Below are 20,420 nucleotides of genomic sequence, written 5' to 3'. Positions count from 1 at the left end.
ATTTATCCTATTTCTTTACATTGAATTTTATCAGAAAATAGGACATCAAAAGAAAATTATTTTCTTTACCTGTTGTTGCCAGATGATTTGCTTGTGCCCCAAACAAAACTTGGGCTAGGATCTTCCAAGGATTCTGCCAAAGGGAGAATTACATACTTGATCGAGGTGCTAGCTTAGATTGGCTCTAACATTATACATCGATAAAGAAAAACAGCAAGGTTGATGGCCTTAAGAGCCTTCCAAGAAACTTTTAGCTGGATAATAAAGGTTGAAAAGAATGAGTCCTTACCCATGTGCAAAAACATATCATTTAAATGTTTGACATGGTTTTTAATCAGTTAAGAATGCATATTATCATATATGTTATTGATATTAGCATACAAGACAATCCAAGTTGAACAAAGGTTTTTAATTTCACTCCTAAAGGAAGAAAACATACAACAGCACAAAGTAAGTTGAGATTCAATAATGGAAATTAAAGAAAGTTCAACAAGCTTTTTACCTTTATCCCAGTCTTCCTCAGAGGAAAAATATTGCCACGTACTTTCAGAACTCTTGTATTGTTTCTTGTTCCATATGATGTTATCTACAAACAAAGAGATAACTAACATCACAGAAGTATACAGGTGCAAAGGGCCTACATTGAGTTGGATTGTGTTTTATTATCAGGCTTACCTACATCATCTTCAAGAGAAGTTTGGTCCATACAATTTGCAATATGTTCAGTGAGTTGATCTCGTGGTACCAGGTGGCGAGCATTAAAGGGACAAGTAGCCAATTTGGCAGCAATATCAGGATGATTCTGTATGACAAAAGTTTAAATATGAAGAAACATTTTCAAATTTTCTCTTTTTAGATTACTTTGTGCAGGATATCAACCACGGGCTTGACAACACAGTATAAGTACTGTGCTAGTACTTCCTTTTTTAATACATATTTTTTATTGTAAAGTTATTTTACACAGGGATTACAGTTATATGAATAAGGTAATGAGTTCATTTCCTATAGGGCAGTGTTACTCCCTCCTGTGTTTTTCCCCTAAGACCTCTTACCTCCCCATCTACCCAACTCCTTCCTTCTACTGCTACTTGCCACGCAACAAATTTGTAAAGTTCATTTTCAACATAGTGTCTCATATATTTCATTGTTAAAATGGATCAACCTGTATGCCAAAGCAGTATGGAGTTCCTCAAAAGACTCCACATAAAGCTCCTGTATTACCCAACAATCCCACTTTTGTGCATTTACCCAAATGATCACTTACAAGACCAGACGAAAACTGCCACCATTATTTTCCATAGCTAAGGTTTGGAACAACCCCAGAAGCTCCTCAGTAGATGAATGGATTAAGAAAATGTGGTGAATATATACAAAATGGAATTGTATACCTCCATCAGAAAGAATGATATTGCTCAATATTTTGGAAATGGAAAGACTCAGAAAATTTTATATTGATTGAAGTAAGCCAGGCCCAAAGAAACATAGGTCCATTGTTTCCCTTATTTCGAATAACTAGTGTATATTTAGGACAAGCAGAAATGTTCAAAAGCGATGTACATAGGATCATAAAAAATGAACTTTACAATTAAAAAGGAGGGTTAAGGCAAGGGTGGTGTGTAGTTGCGGAGGTGGAAAGGAGGGGATGGTATTGGTAAAATAAAGTAGGAGGCAAAACTGCTCGATGACACCATCAGAAAAATGAAATGCCCTTGTTAGGAAATGGAAAGACAAAAAAATTATATTAAGTGAGTAAGACAGGCCCCAAGAAGGATAAGTCCCATAGTTTCTTTTTTCTAGTAAATAGTATATGTCTGAGACAAGCAGAAAAGTTCAGAGAAGATGATAAGAGAAATGAACCCCAAGATAACTACAGAAGTGTTTTTTTCTGTCCTGCTATTGTTGTAATATATTTGTAAGGTACTGCATGGGTTTTTTTTTGTTTCTTTTTATGTACCTACCCTCCACCTCCCGTTATAACCTCTGTATGTCAGAAGACCTGAGGAAGACGGTGGAAGAGAAGCTGGAGGATAAACAAGTTCTCACACAGAAAGCAGTTTTAGTGTTCCAGTGACCAGTCCTAGGCTACAGAATCACACCTATTGTGCCATCACAGTACGAGAGTTTGGCCAGAGAGGGAAAGTCCAGCCAGGGACAGATCTGAGCACTTGCTGGTAGCTGCAGCTGCAGTGGCTGCGGTTGAGATGGTGGCCGTGGCCATCATACCAATAGACAAGTCCTGGAATATGGGCACCAGATGCTTTGGGCCAGTGGATTCTACTCACCACCAGTAAGAACCGAAAAGGAGCAGAAATCTTCATCCTGAAGATCACAGACCAAGGACTGCACAGGAACCAAGAGTCTCGCATAAAGACAACCATGACATCATCCTCACTCCTCTCAGAGAACCTGTGAGAAGGCTGTCACTCCCCCCCCACACCAGAGATCTCCATCTTTGATACTGACAAAGGCCTTGCCAAGCAGCTAGCTCCAACTCAGGTCTTATAAGAATACAAAAACTGCCATTTAGCAGGTCCCAGGAACCGATCTGTCCTGCCCGGCTCATTTCTCCTCAAATGAAAATCAGCCTGCCCAGGCAGAGGGTGCTTCACTCCCAGAAGACTGTCTTTCTTCACTGGGTAAACAGAAACAGATTCTGCAGTCCCAACAACAGCCTAGCAAACAACTGAAACTCAGTAAACATAAACCATGAAAATGGCTCCAGGTTTGGCTCTGTGAGTTTTTCAGGAGCTAGCCCCTCAGGGAAAAGCTACTGATTGCTGAAAAGTCTCAACCCTACTTAGAACCTGGCCATATCATATCAACTCCACGTTAGAGGAAACAGCCATCTCCCTTTTGTGTGGTACTCAAAGCAGATCTCCCTCTCTCTGAACAAGTTTGGGGAAAGAATAAAAAAAAATCCTGGACAATGCAGAGCATTTTTTTGCCTGCTCTAACAAACTAACTTAAGAAACCAATCAAACAGCAGGAAAAACAAACACCAGAAGCAGACCAGTGACTCCACTAGGAGCCTGGTTACGGACACAGGGAGATACAAGATCTTCCTCCCACTCAAAAAAAATCACAGAACTGTTTTTTCTACCATGTTTTATTTTTATTTTTTAAAAAATGTTTTCTATTATTTTTTCTCTCATAATTTGTATTTTAGCTGTATATGTGTGATTGTGGGCTTTTTTTTTTGTAATCTCTTTTTATATTTTGGACCTTTTTTTTCCTTTTTATTTCTTCTTTTCTCTTTCTTTTTTACATAACATAATTGCTTATTCCAAGACATATACATGTTCTGTTTATCATGAGCTATATATCTGTCATCGATTATTAGACCTTATCCCCCATCGTGTACATACTTAACCGAGAAATCTATTACTCAATTCACAACCTATTAAGCTTAACTTTTTAATAGTAGTGTTTAACTCTTTACACCTATATAACTTTCACATACTCCAATTTTAAGAATTTTTATTTTTTAGTTACTCATGTTCCTTTTCATTTCTCCCGTCCTCTCATCCTATTCTTTTTCTATCAATATCATGACTTTATACTTACATAATTTGAACTGTATCATTTCTTAAATATAAATTTTTGTTTTTCCATTTTTTCTTGTTTTTTTTTTAATCTCGCTACTCTCACTCTGTCCAATCCATTTCCCCACTGAGATTAGGATTCCTTTAACCTCACTCTCCTTTTACCTCTCCACTTCCCTCTAATTGTATTTTTCCCCACAATTATCCCTAAACCTAATAATTTCTGGTTTGCTGAATCTCTCTTTGGTCTTCTTAGTTCTTTAGTCCATAGTTGTTTGATGCTGAATAGATTGTATCTCTTGAACTAGATTGTATCTGCAGCCATTTTGACTGTGCAACTACAGGACTTTGGTAGATAGTGTGCAACTACAGGACTTTGGAAGATGCTTGCCTTAAAATAGTGCTCTGCAAGAAAATTGTTACTTCATACAAAATGGGCAGAAAAATCGCTAAACCCCCCCAAAAATGGCAATTCCAGGTATCTCAAATCCCACTCATGATACTCAGCTGACAAAACAGTTAATGAATAATACAGAGGAGAGATCCCCAAAAGCTCTACAATCAGTGCCATAAATGTGGTGAATGAAAAGACTGAAAACCTGCAAAGGACTCGGTAAGATAAGGAGCAAGAGGAAGCAAACCAGGATTACTACAGGAATCTCCAGAGTGTTAGAAAGCCACTCAAAGTTTAACACAGGAATTGCATGAGCAGGCTGGGAACAATCAAATAATAATACAGGAATTATATGAGCAGGCTGAGAACAGTCAAAGAGAAAGGAATGGCATGGACAGTTGAGAACATCAAAGAGAAAGACAGGAATTGTGTGAGCAGGCTGAGGACACCCAAAGAGAAACACAGGAAGTGTGAGCTTGAGAAAGCTAATCAAAGAGTAATACAGGAATTGGATGAGCAGGATGAGAATAGACAAAGATCAATAGAGGCATTCATGGAATCCATAAACAAACAACTGAAGGATTGCAGGCAGACTACAAAGGGAACACTAAATGAAGCTCGACAGGATGAATGTAAGTCCAAGAAAACCATAACCAATCAACTAAGTGTTTTGAGTATAAACAGTGTCCCCAAATTAAGAAAGTAAAGAAGTTCATACAGGATCGAAAATTTAACTGCAACAGAGAATTGGAAGCCACCAAAATCGACCAATTAGAAGAAAAGTCAATATAAACAGAGTAGAAAAACTGGACAGTAGGTTAAACCATGCAGAAGAATGAATCTCAGGGATTGAAGACAGCCTAGATAACAGAGAGAAAAACACACAACTAACCAAGACGAATCCAAGAAACATGATAGATCTATTCCATATTTGGAAGACACCACCAGAAGGTTTAATCTGAGGACAATAGGTGTACAGGAACACCTAGAGACAGAAGTTAATGGTCTAAGAAATTTGTTTAACAGGATCCTAGCAGAGAACTTCCCTAACATGCAAAAAGATAGGCCTATTTAGATACAAGAAACTTAGAACCCCAAATAGACCACACCAGAACAGGATATCCCACTGTCACTATAATCTGCACAGACCAAGGAGACCAAGGAGAAAATTCAGACCAAGGAGAAAATCCTTGAAGATATCAAGGAGAAAAGATAAATCACCCATAAAGGGACCCAATTAGAATAACCTCAGCTTTCTCAGAAGAGACAATTAAACCAAGAGGAGCCTGGAATTATGTATTCCATGCCCTAAAATTAAAGAACTACCAACCAAGAATACTGTACCCAGTCAAACTCTCCTTCATAACCAAAGGTCAATTAAAAATCTCCCATAGCAAAGAAAAAGTGAAACAATAGATCTCAACCAAACCATCCCTACAAAAGATACTTAAAGATGTACTACCCATAGAAAACCAACAAGACCAAAATGAAGTCTAAAGAAACTGCACCCAAACTGAGAATCCAAGAACAATAAGAAGAACCCAGTTATTGCAGCCCCCAAGAAGGTGGAAAATTTGGCAGGAACTACCAAACACCTTTTAGTCCTAACTCTCAATATCAATGGACTTAACTCTCCAATTAAGGGACATAAACTAAGTAGTTGAATTAAAGAAAATTATTTATTTATTTTTGCTAGTCCTGGGGCTTGAACTCAGAGCCCAGGCACTGTTCCTGAGCTGTTTTGCTAAAGGTTATCTCTCTACCGTTTGAGCCACAGCACGATTTCTGGCATTTACAGGTATGTGGTACTGAAGAATTGAAGCCAGGGCTTCATGCATTCTAGGCAAGTACTTCACCACGTAGCCACAGTGCCAGGAGTAGTTGAATTAAAAAGCAAGAATCTTGTATCTGTTGCGTTCAGGAGTCACACCTTGGCCATAAGTCCAAACATATTTTGAAAGTGAAAGGCTGGAATAAAATCTACAAGCAAATAGCCCCCATTAACAGGTGGAAATTTCAATAATTATATCGATAAAATAGATTTCAAATTAAAATTAGTGAGGATCAATAAAGAAGGTTCTACATACTAATTAAGAGATCTCTCCTTCAGGAGGATATTAACATTCTAAATATCTATTCGTCAAATAACAGAGCACCAAATTTATCCAAGAAACACTATTTTCCCTCAAGTCTCATATAGATCCAAAGACATTAATTCCTGGGGACTTTAACACAGCACTATCCCCACTATCTATCTATCTATCTATCTATCTATCTATCTATCTATCTATCTATCTATCTATCTATCTATTTATCTATCTATCTATCTAATCTATCTATATCAACTTGGCAAAAACTCAACAGAGAAACTGCCAATCTAAAGAACTGCATAGATCAACTAAATTTAAAAGTTATCTACTGAATATTTCACCCACCAGCACTAGAATTCACATTTTTCTCAAGCACATGGGGCTTTTTCAAAAACAGACTCCATTTTAGGTCACAAAGCAAACTTCTCCAGATTCAGAAACACTGAAATTATGCCCTGCATTCTCTCAGACCACAAGAACTCAACACCAAAAGCCACCAAAGAAAGTCCGGTAATACAAGGGGGCTGAACAACACACTCTTGAACCACCGGTGGCTCATGGAAGAGATTAGAAAGGAAATTCAAATGTTCATGTTTATAGCTCTGAGTTCTTACATCAACAAATTGAAGAGATCTAAAACCAATAATTGAATGAGACATATGAACCTCCTTGAAAAAGAGCAGAAAGATAAACCCCAATCCAGTAGATAGAAAAAAACTTAAATTAAATCAGAATTAAATGAATTAGAATCCAAAAAAAACAAAACAAAACAATAGAAACACTCCATAAAACAATCAGTTGGTTCTTCGGAAAAAATTAACAAAACTGACAGACCCTTTGCAAATCTCAGAAAAAGAAGATAACACACCTAAATAAATAAACTCAGAGTTGAGAATGGAAATATCACCACAGAAACAATCACGATTCAGAACATTATAAGGTAATACTTCTCAAACTTTTATGCTACTATCTTTGAGAACTTGGCAGAAATGGACCTTCTCCTAGCAAATATCGACATACTGGAACTAAAACAACATGAGTTAAAACATGTTAACCTGCCCATATCAAGCACTGAAATAGAAAGAGCAATAAGAGACCTCCCATTTAGGAAAATCCCAGGACTGAATAGATTTCCAGCAGAATTCTACAAGGCCTTCAAAGGACTATTTACACCAATACTCCTCCAATTCTTCAATGAATTTGGAAGGGAATGTACACTACCAAACTCTTTCTATGAAGCCATCATAAACCTCATCTCAAAACCAGGCAGGAACCCATCAAAGAAAGGGAACTAGGGACCCATTTCTTTGATGAAAATTGATGGAAAATTTCTCAACAAAATTTTGGTCAATCAACTTCAACAATTCATCCAAAAATCATACACGATGATCAATCAGCATTCATTTCAGGAATACTTAGCTGGTTCAATATATGCCAATCAATTAATATAATTCATCACATAAAAAAGACCAAGGATAAGGATGGTTATCTCAATAGATCCACAAATAGCATTTGACAAGATCCAACACTCCTTTCTAATGAAGGCTCTGGAAATCTAGGAATCCATGGAACATTCCTCAAAACAATAAAGGCTCATTATTGTACTCAATGGTGAAAAATTAAAGCCATTTCTTCTAACTTCAGGAAGGAGACAAGGATGCCCACTCTCTCCACTTTTCTTCAATTTAATGCTAGAATGACTAACTATAGCAATAAGACAAGATGCAAATACTAAGGGGATCCAAATTGGATAAAATGAAGTAAAACTCTCCTTCTTTGCAGAAGACATGATCTTGTATTTTAAAAAATCACATGGACTCCACTCCCAAATTACTTGAGCTGATTCAAACTTTGGCAAAGTAGCAGGTTATAAAATTAAACTTTAAAATCAATGACTTTTTTGTATGGCAACAATGAGAAGAGAGCAGCTGAAATAAGGAAAGAAACTCCATTCTTAGTAGCCACACAAAATATAAAATATCTAGGAATTAACCAAAGAAGTGAAAGAAATCTATGATGAAAACCTTAAAAATCTGAAAGAGAAAATCAAAATAGATCTTAGAATGGGGAAAATCCTCCCATGTTCCTGGATTGGAAGGATCAACATCGTGGAAATGGGAATATTTCCCAAACCTACCTATAAATTCAATGGGATAGCTATCAATATTCCAGCCTCATTCTTTAAGGAATTAGAAGAAACAATCCAATATTATATATGGAACAATAAGAAACCATGAATAGCAAAAACAATTCTTAACAGAACAGTGCTGGAGGAATATCAATACCAAATTTGAAACTCCACTACAAAGCCATCGTAGTCAAAACAGCTTGATAGTGGCACAAAAAGAGGACCAATGGAATAGAATTGAATACCAAAAACCACAGACCAATTGCCACAGAATCTTTGATAAGGGACCTAAAACAATGAAATGGAAGGATAGCTTTTTCAGTAAATGGTTCTGGCAAAATTGGTTAATCACCTGTAGAAAACTAAAGCTAGAACCTTATATATCACCCTGCAACAGAATCAACTTCAAATGGATTAAAGACCTTGGAGTAAAAGCAGACACCCTGCGAACATTACAGGATGTAATAGGAGAAACCTTTGGTCACCTTGGCCCAGGCCGAAATTTTTTTTAATAGAGACACAGAAACACAAGAATTCAAAGAAAGTTTGGACAAATGGGGTTGCATGAAGCTGCACTGTTCTGCAAGGCAAAGGACATACAAAGCAAGATCAATAGAAAGCCCAAGCATTGGGAAAAGATCTTCACTAAGAGTCTCATATATATAATATTCTTGAAACTGTAAAAATGAAATCCCACAACAAATAATCCTCAAAGAAACAACTGCCAATTAAGTAAGTGCACTAAAGACTGAAAAAGAAACTTCTCTGAAGGAAACAAGATAATGGCAAATAGACACATGAAGATATGCTCAACCTCTCTAGCCATAAAAGAAATGCAAATCAAAACAACATTGAGATACCCCCTCACCCCAGACTCCACACAGAGTTCCCTTATGACCCAGCAATCCCACTTTTGGGCATTTACCCACATGATCACAAAAGAGACCATACTAAAACTACAAGTACAACTATGTTCATTGCAGCATTATTTACCATAACTAAGATATGGAACCCACCCAGATGCCCCTCAGTAGATGAATGGATCAAAAAAAATGTAGTATATATACACAAAGGAATTCTATGCCTCCATCATAAAGAATGTCATGGCCCCATTGGTTAGCAAATGGAATGAGTTGGAAAAAATTACATTAAGTGAAGTATGCCAGTCCCAAAGAAACATAGGTCTCATAGTTTCCTTTATTACCAATAACTGGTATATATCTGGGACAAGCAGCAAAGGTCAGATAAGATGATAAATTGAAATGAACCCAAGATAGTGACATAGGTGTTTTTTTTTCTTCCTTGCTATTGTTTCTAGCATATTTATAAGGGACCATGGGATTTTTGTTTTTGTTTTGTATGTCCCTCCCCCATGGCATAACCCCTTTTTGCACTGTATTTGGTGTTAGTATGATTTAGGGAGGGGAAGGGAAATAACAAAATGTTTAAGTAGGGATACAAATCGATCTATTGCAACAATGAGATGTACAAGACGTTATTTTGAAAAACGAACTTTACAATTTAGGCAGAGGTGAGGATTGGGGTAAGGGAGTGTAGTTGAAGAGTTGGGAGGGACAGGATGGTAGGGGAAAAACAAAGGAGGAGGCAACAATTTTGGATAAAAATACACTCATTAATTGTAATCCCTCTGTACATATTTTCACAGTAAAATTTATTTTAAAAGTACGCTATGTCAAAAATAAACATTATAATTTAAGCAGTGTAGGAGGGGAATGTAGTTCTCGAGACGGGGGTAGGGATGGCAGGGGAAAGTCAAAGGAGGAGGTAAAAATGCTTGATAAGAATAGTACTCATTATCTTCCTCCTGTAACTGTAACCACTGTACAGTATTTTATAATAAAAACCTTATTTAAAAAGATGTTAAATGAAATAAACAATAAGATAGGGATACAAGTGTTTTTTTTGTTTTTGTTTTTTATTCTTGTTATAATTTTTAAGGTATTTGTTATGAACAATGTGATTTTTTTTCCTTTGGTGTGTTCCTCCCCCTGGTCTAACCCCTGTGTTCACTGCATTTGATTCTAGTGCACTGCATCATGTATATACATTTATCTAATTTGGGGAGGGGAAGGAAAAAAAAAACTAGTGCATCCTTTTGCACAGATAGACTTCTACAAATTTCACCTTAGCACTTCTTCTATTCTCATTTGATCGGGGAGATAAGAAGGTTTATGACTCTCCTGCCTGGGATGGCATTAAAAAATGATACAGTGATATCAAACTCTCACGTTAATAGTATTTCTTTCATGAGGAAACTGTGCCAAGATCCATAAATTGTATATGGAAGTTTAGAAGCGTACATATGTGCTCAATTTTGGCCTATGTTTACTCAAATATAGGTTATTTATATGCAATTTGCAAATGCATTGATAAAGTGATTCACAATATATTTGAAAATATCCAAAATGGAGGGTCATCACATGTATCTTCTTTGCAAACAAAATAGCAGAAACTGTGCCTCTCCTACAGCTCTGGAACTTATTGTAGCATTTCATATTAAGAAATTTTTGGTGAAAAGAAATTTTGTAATAAATACCCTCAATATAGAAAAGAGACACAATGCATCTCCCATGTTTTGTTTATAACCATGGCATGAAAAGTACAGTATACAAACTGAATTCTAGGCCATATGATAATACAGTGGGTGTTTTAATGAAATAATGTTTAAGAATACCATTAATTTACATTTTGGCCATTAGGCAATGGGGAGGAAAAGGCAACCACCTCTAATGTTTGTGAAATATGTCACACACGGTTTGACATAATTGCCCACACAAAAGATCTTGCCTTTGTTCTGCTTTGAATAGGGATCTAGAAATACGTCTCTAGAAATAAACAAGTTGGACTATGATTGTCTTCCTTTCCATTACATGCTGCAGAGATTTCAGAAGAAATACAAAAATCTCACTATGACATTTATGCCCACAGTCTCTCTCACATTTTCTCATACATTTCCCACAATTTATTATAAAAAATACTCAAATTTATCCATGAACTAAAGAAATTATGTAATATCAACATGTTCCAATGAAACATTACCTCTTTACATTTCACAAGATGGTATGGGAACCTGCATGATCTGATTTTGTGATTTTTATCATAGGGACACTGCAATAACCTCTCAGGATCCACCGATTCCTCTGAAAGAGAACAAATACCTCGGGAAAATCAATATATTGGGGAACATGCAAGTCTTCAATGTTGTTTCCATTATTAACTCTATCTTAAATCTGGAATACCTATTTGGGGAATTCAAAATATGACAGAGAGTATCACTCTGGAATTTAACTTCTGATGTACTGTCAGTTCCTATTAGGTAGTTCTTAATTTTTTATGAAAAATATTTATTCTAGTTATTGATTCTATAATTTATTCTAAGTATTGATTGGAGTCAAATGGAACTCTTAGCTTGTTTTATCTTCTGAAATCATACACCCATTGAGCATCCCTGATTTAATTGCTGTCTTACATTTAAATCTAGAATGTGCAAATATTTTACATAATCTTTCACCTTTCAATCTAGCACATCAAAATTCAAAGTTATAATTATCAAAATGTCTAAAGTTTCAGATTCAATCAGGACAAATCCTACTATCCTATTCTCTCAGTTCCTGTCAATATACTTTCTGTGATTCCAAACAAGAAAAAAAAACATAATTTCCCCAAATAAATGCGTAAACATGTTTACCTTTTTCCATTGTGACAGTCAGATAAATATCAGCAAGTCCTGAGGATGAGAAAAATTCTCTGAGACAAAACATGACTAAATACTTCAAAACCACAAGTATTAAATGTTGGGATTTTGTCAGCGATATGAGAAACTGGGTACAACCTATTCATCTCTAATAATTTCTGTTGCTAGAAACACTTGAAATATATTGATATCTGTCTACTTCACAAAACATGGTCACTTATAACAAGCTATAGAAATGTGTAACTTTTTTTGGCGGGGGGGGGGGGGTGTGAGAGGGGGAGAACGAGATGAAGGCGGGGGATGTCCTGACATGGGGCCTGTACTCTGGGTCTGGGCCCTGTCCCTCAGCTCTACAGCTCAAGGCTAGCACTCTACCACTTGAACCACAGCGCCACTTCCAGCTTTTTTCTTTCTTTTTGCACATGTGGTGCTGAGGAATCGAAGCCAGGGCCTTAATGCATGCAAGGCAAGCAAGCACTCTACCACTAAACCACCTTCTCAGCCCCAGAAATGTGTAACTTTTGAACTCAAAAAATTCATATTTTTCAGGCATTTTTCTTCATTATACCAAAACGGAGGTGATGCATCATGACAACTTTTAAGCGAATGTGTTAAAGGTTTTCTAAATTATTGATGTCTGAATTAACAAATTCCATATTCCATCTTTCAAATATCTAATACCTATTGAAAATATGCACTTATATAGATATAGATATATCGTTATTCCTATTCAGATTGTAAGATCAGTATGGACTATTATTCAGATAACTGCTTCTTAGAGAGGTTACGTATCACAAAGCAAAGAAATCATTGAGACACGTTAGAGTCAAAGTTAGAGATGGGTGCTGTCGTTCAAGAGGTAGTAAATTTCTGGAGTACAGTGTCTAGTGGCCATGAAGCAGAGCCAGAAGACATTAAACCTCTGATTACTTTGACGCACATAAAAGTGATGGAATAAAAGTAAATTTCAAATTCCCAGAATGAAAATAGGTATTTTCTGAAGTCTAAGGAAGTAAAGAATTTTCATTATTTTACCAATGAAACAATACTGCCTCATTAGAGAAAATTATAAGAACTACATTTGGGATGTCAGCGAGAAATGTCCCAGTCACATACGTGAGGCAAAATGATAATTTACATGTCTAAGAGGTAAAAGTAGGAAAAAAGGGCAAGGGACTATTACCTGTCTCCTTCAGTTAACTGGATTCACCAATCAAGTCAGGATCTCTTCCCCTCACGACAGACGATGTCCTACTCGTAGGTTTTCCACAGCAACAGCTACTTCTGTATAATGACTTCTCTGCATGGGGCCACCGCTATTGTGATGTAGCTCATAAATCTCACTTCCGTTTAACCAACTGACGGAACTCAGCCATACTTCCGCATATGACAACGGAAGTGCTGACTTCCGGCCTGAACCCGGAAGACAAAGTCCCATTTCTTTTTGGTATGCTTTGTGGACTCCAATTCAGTTTAATAGAAATGTGTAAGTATTCAGTAGAGCAATAATGTGAATGTATGTGTCAGACTTTTGATCTACACATCAACTACTGGTTCTATGTAAATTGTTCTGCCTAGACATCTGTACACTTACTATGGTCTATATAGCCACAATAAGTCATTCTTTCCGTATTATTTTTTCCTTGTTTAGTTTCTTTACTCATCAATATTCTTATTAGCGACAGTTTCACAAAAAGACCCCTTCTAGAACTCAATCACCATCTGCCAAAAACGTTCTTTAGCCTTCCTTGTAGATATGATTGACTTTTGTACATATTGTTTAATTCACATTTTTTATTAAAATTCATGAACAGTAAGAGTAATGTACTCTAGGATTTCTCAAAACAAATAGTCACAAATATTAAATGAAAACAGCAAGAGAGAAACAGGTTCCCAGATGAATCTCTTCATGTATATGTATTTTTACTTATACAAACATTAATGTTACTAAATACCATAAAGTAAACATATAAAAGCTATACAAAAGTACTTTCTATGTGTAGCTTTAGGAGTGCTTTTGCATTATTTAATCACCAATAACATAAACTACATGCAAATTTCCTGCATTATAACTTTCAATTATAGAATTTGCAACTCAAGAATCTATGCGGAAGTTTATGTAGGATACATGAAATTCAGTTCGATTTTAATAAAATATGAAGTTATTATGCCACATTTTGGAAAGATGGATTGAAGTGTTTCTAATATATAAAAGGTGGTACATAATATATGTCACATTCTTAGTATTATGTAGATTTCATATCATTATTTTTCATTAACAAAAGGTAACCTTATTTAAAAGTATGCCAAAGATGTTATAATTATGAAGACAGGATGTTTTTGGTCTACAAATTTGTCTGTTTTGAATAGCTGTTTTATGAATCCCGAGGAACTGAAGCATTTCAGTATTTGTATCAGTAGGAAAATATAATATGGTTTAAGATAATCGAAACAAGGCCTGGCACTGGTGACTCACACCTGTAATCCTAGCTATTCAAGAGGCTGAGATGTGAAGATCTCAGACCAAGGCCAGCCCCTGCAGGAAAGTCTGTGAGACTCTTATCTCCATTAAAACACTAGAAGACCAGAAGTGGTGTTGTGGCTCAAGTGGTAGAGTGCTTGCCTTAAGCTGTGGAGCTCAAAGACCATGCCCAAGCAAATAATTCAAGCCCTTTGACCAACCAAAACAAAAAAAATAAATAAATAATTGAAACAAACCAACATGGGAGAGAAGAAATAAAAGACCATGATTTGTCATTAAATGGAGGATCTGGAAACATCTCTAAGTAAAATAAAAAACATGGACACACTTGGTACAGATAAAATAAAGGATGGTGTGGCAGTGCTTGATATCTTTTGAAGTTAATCAGACACACCCAAACAAAGCAGGAAACCTATCTGAAGTAGATAGGAATGATTCCCATCAAAAGGCTTCTCAAAAGTAATGATGAAGTTTTGTAAGGTTTATCATGTGTGTGTGTTCTTCACGCTTGGGGTATGACAAAGTGTTCCTATAAGAATCATTATCTTAGCACTCTGAGGAAATCTTGTGCTTCTGTCAATTGAATCAAACTCTAAGACATTATCCCTCTTCTTCATAGGCATGAATGAACTACAATACATTTTAATTTTATAAAATTGTATTAAAATTCAGTAACTTTGATTTCTACATGGAATTCTTCCTGTTATTTGCCACCACACTCTGATGCTCATTGGCATACTTTCTGTTAAGCCAGCAGTGTTTTCTCTGCCTTCCATTTGTTACGGTAGGCTATTATACACAAGACACTTTGATTAAAAACATGTTCAAGTACAAGAAATAGAAATAAATTTAGACACGAGGTATGAAGGAATTAAGCACATTGTACAGATGGGGTAGACTTTGACTGGTTTTGTTCATAGAATTTGCCTAATGAAAATGACAATTACAAATAGTACATGTTGCATGCATTTGTACAATATTGCTTGATACTCTAGTATGGCTATTGAAGAAATAGTAAAAAGTCACTGAATATTTTTGTAGTGGTTGACATTTAAGCATTTATGAACATTTCAATTTGAATGAAAACATTTGGACCAAAAGTGCACACAGACTTAGTTACAGGGAAAATGAATTAATGAACCTTTTCCTTTGTGACAATACTAGAATCACGAGGACAGGGAGCTACGTGATACACTGTCCCAAACTGGATTCTCACCAATCACAATATTCTGAGGGAAACATTCATGAATTAATTTATGTTAGAGAACTTATGGTCTCTCTAGAATGGAGACATGCAAATAATTCTCAAGGAATATACTGGCATTCAGTTTCTTGTAAAGTAGTTTTGTTCTTGGACAACAGCATAGCACAGAGTCACAAAATATAGTCATTGATAATTCCTCTACTTATGATATGTAGGCTCCCATTTTCCTGCCATGAACCCTTGTGGAAAAGTGTAGAAATTTAAAAGCAAGGATTTGTTTTCGTATTTACACTTGTCACTGTGTGAAAGGGCAGAAATAATCTCTTCTATTGTCAGATATTTCCACTATAATATGTTGTGTGATAGATTGCTCCTTCCTACATTGATTCCTTGAGACCTTTACACTCTCTACAAAAGCTAATATCAATAGAAAATGCTGAGATTCACAGATAGACTCTCTTTATCAGGATTTTATGTAAATATTCGTGTTGAATCAAACATAAGAATTGTACTTACATTCAAAATTTTCTGCAAAAATTTCACATAATATTATATCAATCATTAACTAAAATACTGCTGTCTAAATATACACATCACCAGATGCAACCTGGTTTCAAAACCACCATATCTGGTGATCATCTTTGGAATTCACATATCTAACCTACATCCTATCTACATGTTCCAACTTTCTTTCCAGAGGTTGATCCTCATAAAATGTGCTTGGACCACCAGCCCAAATTGCAACAGGAATGCTTTTAGTGTATTATTCATTCATGTGCATTACTGTCTGAAAATAAATTGCATTTTCAGAAAGAAAGATAATACCGGTTCCTATGAACAATGAAATACTTTCTGGGAAAAATAAATATTGAAGATTGCACTATCGTGTAAAACTAATTGCTAAAATTGGTATGAAGTTTTCTATTGTGTGCTTATGACACATGAGTATTTGCAAAATGTGAAGTTATTAGATGGCTTAGAGTCAATCCCGATGTATATTAGAAGATTGTGATTAGTCTTTGCCACCCATTCTAGGCCTGGAAATAAATAAAAAGTAATGGCTACTTCATATCTATTTGTGTTTGACTTACTATTTTTTTTCGGGGCCCGGTGGTGGGTCCTGAAATATGACATCAATTGTTCTAAAATTCTCATGAAATCCAGGTTCCAGGGGCTCACAACTATAATCCATTTTTTTCTACTGGATGAGATCGGAGGATTGCAGTCCAAAGCCATCCAATGCAGGAAAACCCATGTTACTCAACTCCAATTACCCTCTAGAATACCCAAAGTGGCACTATGCCTCAAATAGGGAAAGGATCACCTTTAGCTGAAGAGTGCAGGGTAGAATTCAATATGCACAACCAACAAAAAAATACTCTCAGGAAGAAGCATTTTTGAAAATGCATCCTTACAAAATAATATCATATGTCCTGTGACATTCTGAAAGACATAGAATGATAGCTTTTCATGACTCCCTTTCTCCTTCATATTTCTTGCCATTTGTTTGTGTTGGCATGTTTTGTTAATATTCAACAAGCAATTTCTATTTGTTAGTTTTGCTTTTATTACTCTGGTTGTACAAATATCAGCGTATAGGCACTTATGACTCTCACATCATATGAAGCATAGAGAATATCTGAAAGGAAAATTTGAAATATTAATATAGATGTTTAGATTCAAAATCGTTCCTGTTATTACATTGTCGAATTCATTGTTTCATTCTATAATCAGTCAAACAACGTTTGTGTGCCATTTGTTAATTTATTTTGAACCAAACAGATTTGAATCCACATTAAAGAATTTCATGACTTCAAGTAGCATCGGATAAATAAAATTTAGGCACTATTATATTTTGATACTATTATTTGACAATTCTCATAAAAAGCACTGTCTATTGAATGTTTACATCCATGCATTCTTCTGGACTCTAAACTATGTTCTACTTTTTTTTTGTATTTCTTGCTCTGAGAAATGTTACTACTATAATGATAATTATCAGGAAATTTCGTATATAAAAGAAAAGTAGAAGGTTATTAAACCTACTGGGTACTGTGTGCCATTTTTATCTGTTTCACTTGACACAAGCACAAGTTGAGACTCCTTACATCAGTAACAGAAATAGAGCAATTTTTGCCCTATCACCTTAACAGAGACCTATATCAAGGGATACATTCTAAAAGGTGAAAAATGTTGGTTAAAAACCCTAGTAGTGTGGATATTTTCTTCCTTCTTATGAAAGGTATCTTGCTTTATTTTACCGACTCTGATTTACTTTAGAAGTTACACAAGATATACCATGTTTGTCCACCTTCCTAACCCTTTCTGTAGGTTTGGTTCTTGGATGTTTCTAGATTATGCAATAATGAACAGATAATACCATTCTATCTCCAGTTTCCCATGCGTATTTTCATCGTATTTTCTCAAATATTTGTGGTATGTGCAATGGCATCAGAATGCTTCTCTTCCTATCAGTTTAGAAAACTACAGTATCAAGTAAGCATAAATGCAAAAGTTACTGATATTCGTGTTATGGATTTGAACACCAGAAAATATTTATATTTCTTCTCTTTTGTGGTTCTGAATCACTGATCATGTGTATTAGGAATTTACTTCCAATTAAAGCTGAGTTCTAAGAACAGATTTTAGGGTGATTTTCCCCGAAGTTTCCTTTTTGTTTCTTTAGCAATTTTCATTATGGTATTCTTGTACAAAATTTCATACCTGAATGCTGGTGTCTCAGACCTCCAATCCGAGGTGGCTGAGACTTTTTAGTCGATCAGACACACTACAGTGCAATTCAAGCATTTTAGAACACCAGAAGTATCACAGTGGTTCAAACTAGTGGACCTCTGGCTTTGAACAAAAACACCTTAGTGATATAGGAAGGGCCCTGAATTCAAGCAAAATAAACTATCCAAAAGACTGTCTGGTATTCTTCAGATGATGCCAGTTGCAAAGAAGGGAATAATAAAAGATGGCATTAACTGCTAACAAATATTAAACATTAGCAAATATTTCAGAAAGTGTTTCCAACAACTTGAAATAGAATTGTGAGTTGAACCTTCATGTCATATGTTACCAAGGCAATTACTAAAACTACAGATAACACATTCAAGGCTGGAAATAAAAAGTAATGGCTACTTCATATCTAGTTCTGTTTGACTTAATATTTTTTTTCGGGGTCCGGTAGTGGGTCCTGAACTCTGGGCCTGGGTGCTGTCCCTCAGCTCTTCAGCTCAAGGCTAGCACTCTACCACTTGAGCCATAGCGCCACTTCCGGATTTTTTCTTCTTGTTTATGTGGTGCTGAGGAATCGAACCTCAGGCATGTGAGGCAAGCACTCTAGCCACCTTCCCAGCCCCTGACTTACTATTTTATAAAAACCTATATTGAGTGCTGCCTTCTTTCCTGCTCTTTTAAATACTTATTCAGTAGTAGCTGTGAGAAAACCCCAGAGCACAGGTCTTGTAATTTTTTCCCCCTCATATCACATTCTAAGACACAGGTTTCACTACTTGTTTAATACATCACACAGTGTAACATATTTCCTTGGTAAAGTTAACTTTAAGGTATTTATATGTGCAAGCAGTTACTTTATTTCTTGCTGGATAAAGTTTATTGAGGAGAAAAGTACACTGTCCTCCATTAGCCCTATTTCAGTGGCTGAAAGATAATGCAGTTTTTATTTTTTGCTGGAGTAGTTTTAGGGCAGGGATATATACTTCCCTGGATCAAACAGACCATTGCAACAAGTGCCAAATAAAGTAACCTTCTATGTAGTTATAAAAAATACGATCACAGTTGTGGTGAGTTAGAAGTTAAGAAGACACCAGCCGCACACTTTTATCAAAGCTTAACACATTTCCTGTGAATTCTATGATGAAAATCACAGCACTCAGAAATGGAATCTACTCTTCGGGCTTTGGGCCAGAAGGGAGCATTTCAATTGAGACAGATGGCGCAATGATGAAGGACATTCTTTTCATTCTTCCCATTTATGTGACTGCTTTTATTCTTAGATCTAAATATTACTCATATACAGAGCTTTTCTGAATATCAGCTATTGTCTTCCTACAAGTTCCGTGTCATGTCTAGTTTACTAGGTTTCATTGAAATGCCAGGACACTACTCTCTGAAGCATTTTTTGTATCATGGAATGATAGCACCAATCACTAAATTCTGTCCGAATATTCTATCAACTCTAAGCATTTATGCTGTAGTCTTTGATAGGATACTCTTCAGCAATATTTACTAGCAGTACTTTTTTTTTTTTTTTGTCGGTGGTGGGGCTTGAACTCTGGGCCTGGGCGCTGTCCCTCAGCTCTTCAGCTCAAGGCGAGCGCTCTACCACTTGAGCTACAGCGCCACTTCCGGTTTTCTGGTGGTTTATTGGAGATAGGAGTCTCACGGTCTCTCCTGCCCGGACTGGCTTTGAACCGCGATCCTCAGATCTCAGCCTCCTGAGTAGCTAGGATTACAGACGTGAGCCACCAGCGCCCGGCACTAGCAGTACTTAATAGAGGGCAGGTAAGTATTAAAATATACTTTGGAAAAATGGCGTTATGCGGCCCAATGAACTTCCTTATGAAAATATATATTCAGTAGCTTCCAGAGAATTTTCAGGCATAATTTTGAACTGTGATCCACAATGTATAAAAGCATTGTGAAATTCAGTAAACAAAATACATATATTGAAATAAACTTTATACAAAATTTGCTTGCAAACACCATGTTAATATTTCTGTGAATTTGTCTGCCTATCCTTCTTATACATAATACCACTGTGGTAAATCTGGAAACACTACTCACTTTTAAGGTCAAAATATATACTGAGGAAATTCTGTGAATTCTTCATATCTAAA

At 36.0% G+C, this 20,420-nt stretch overlaps 1 long non-coding RNA gene across 1 annotated transcript; it reads right to left on the bottom strand.

Annotated features, from left to right (window-relative positions):
- Nucleotides 1-728: 728 nt before the first annotated feature.
- LOC138829937 (uncharacterized) lies at nucleotides 729-13,207 on the bottom strand. The gene is made up of 4 exons (XR_011372798.1): nucleotides 13,053-13,207; nucleotides 11,864-11,902; nucleotides 11,215-11,315; nucleotides 729-802 (listed from the first exon to the last, which is right to left on the bottom strand). It is a non-coding gene; the product is annotated as an uncharacterized lncRNA (long non-coding RNA).
- Nucleotides 13,208-20,420: the final 7,213 nt, after the last annotated feature.

This window comes from Dipodomys merriami, unplaced genomic scaffold, assembly GCF_024711535.1.
Source record: "Dipodomys merriami isolate MVZ:Mamm:240054 unplaced genomic scaffold, mDipMer1.0.p SCAF_18, whole genome shotgun sequence".
NCBI lineage: Eukaryota > Metazoa > Chordata > Mammalia > Rodentia > Heteromyidae > Dipodomys > Dipodomys merriami.
This window is presented reverse-complemented; position numbering and strand designations above follow the sequence as displayed.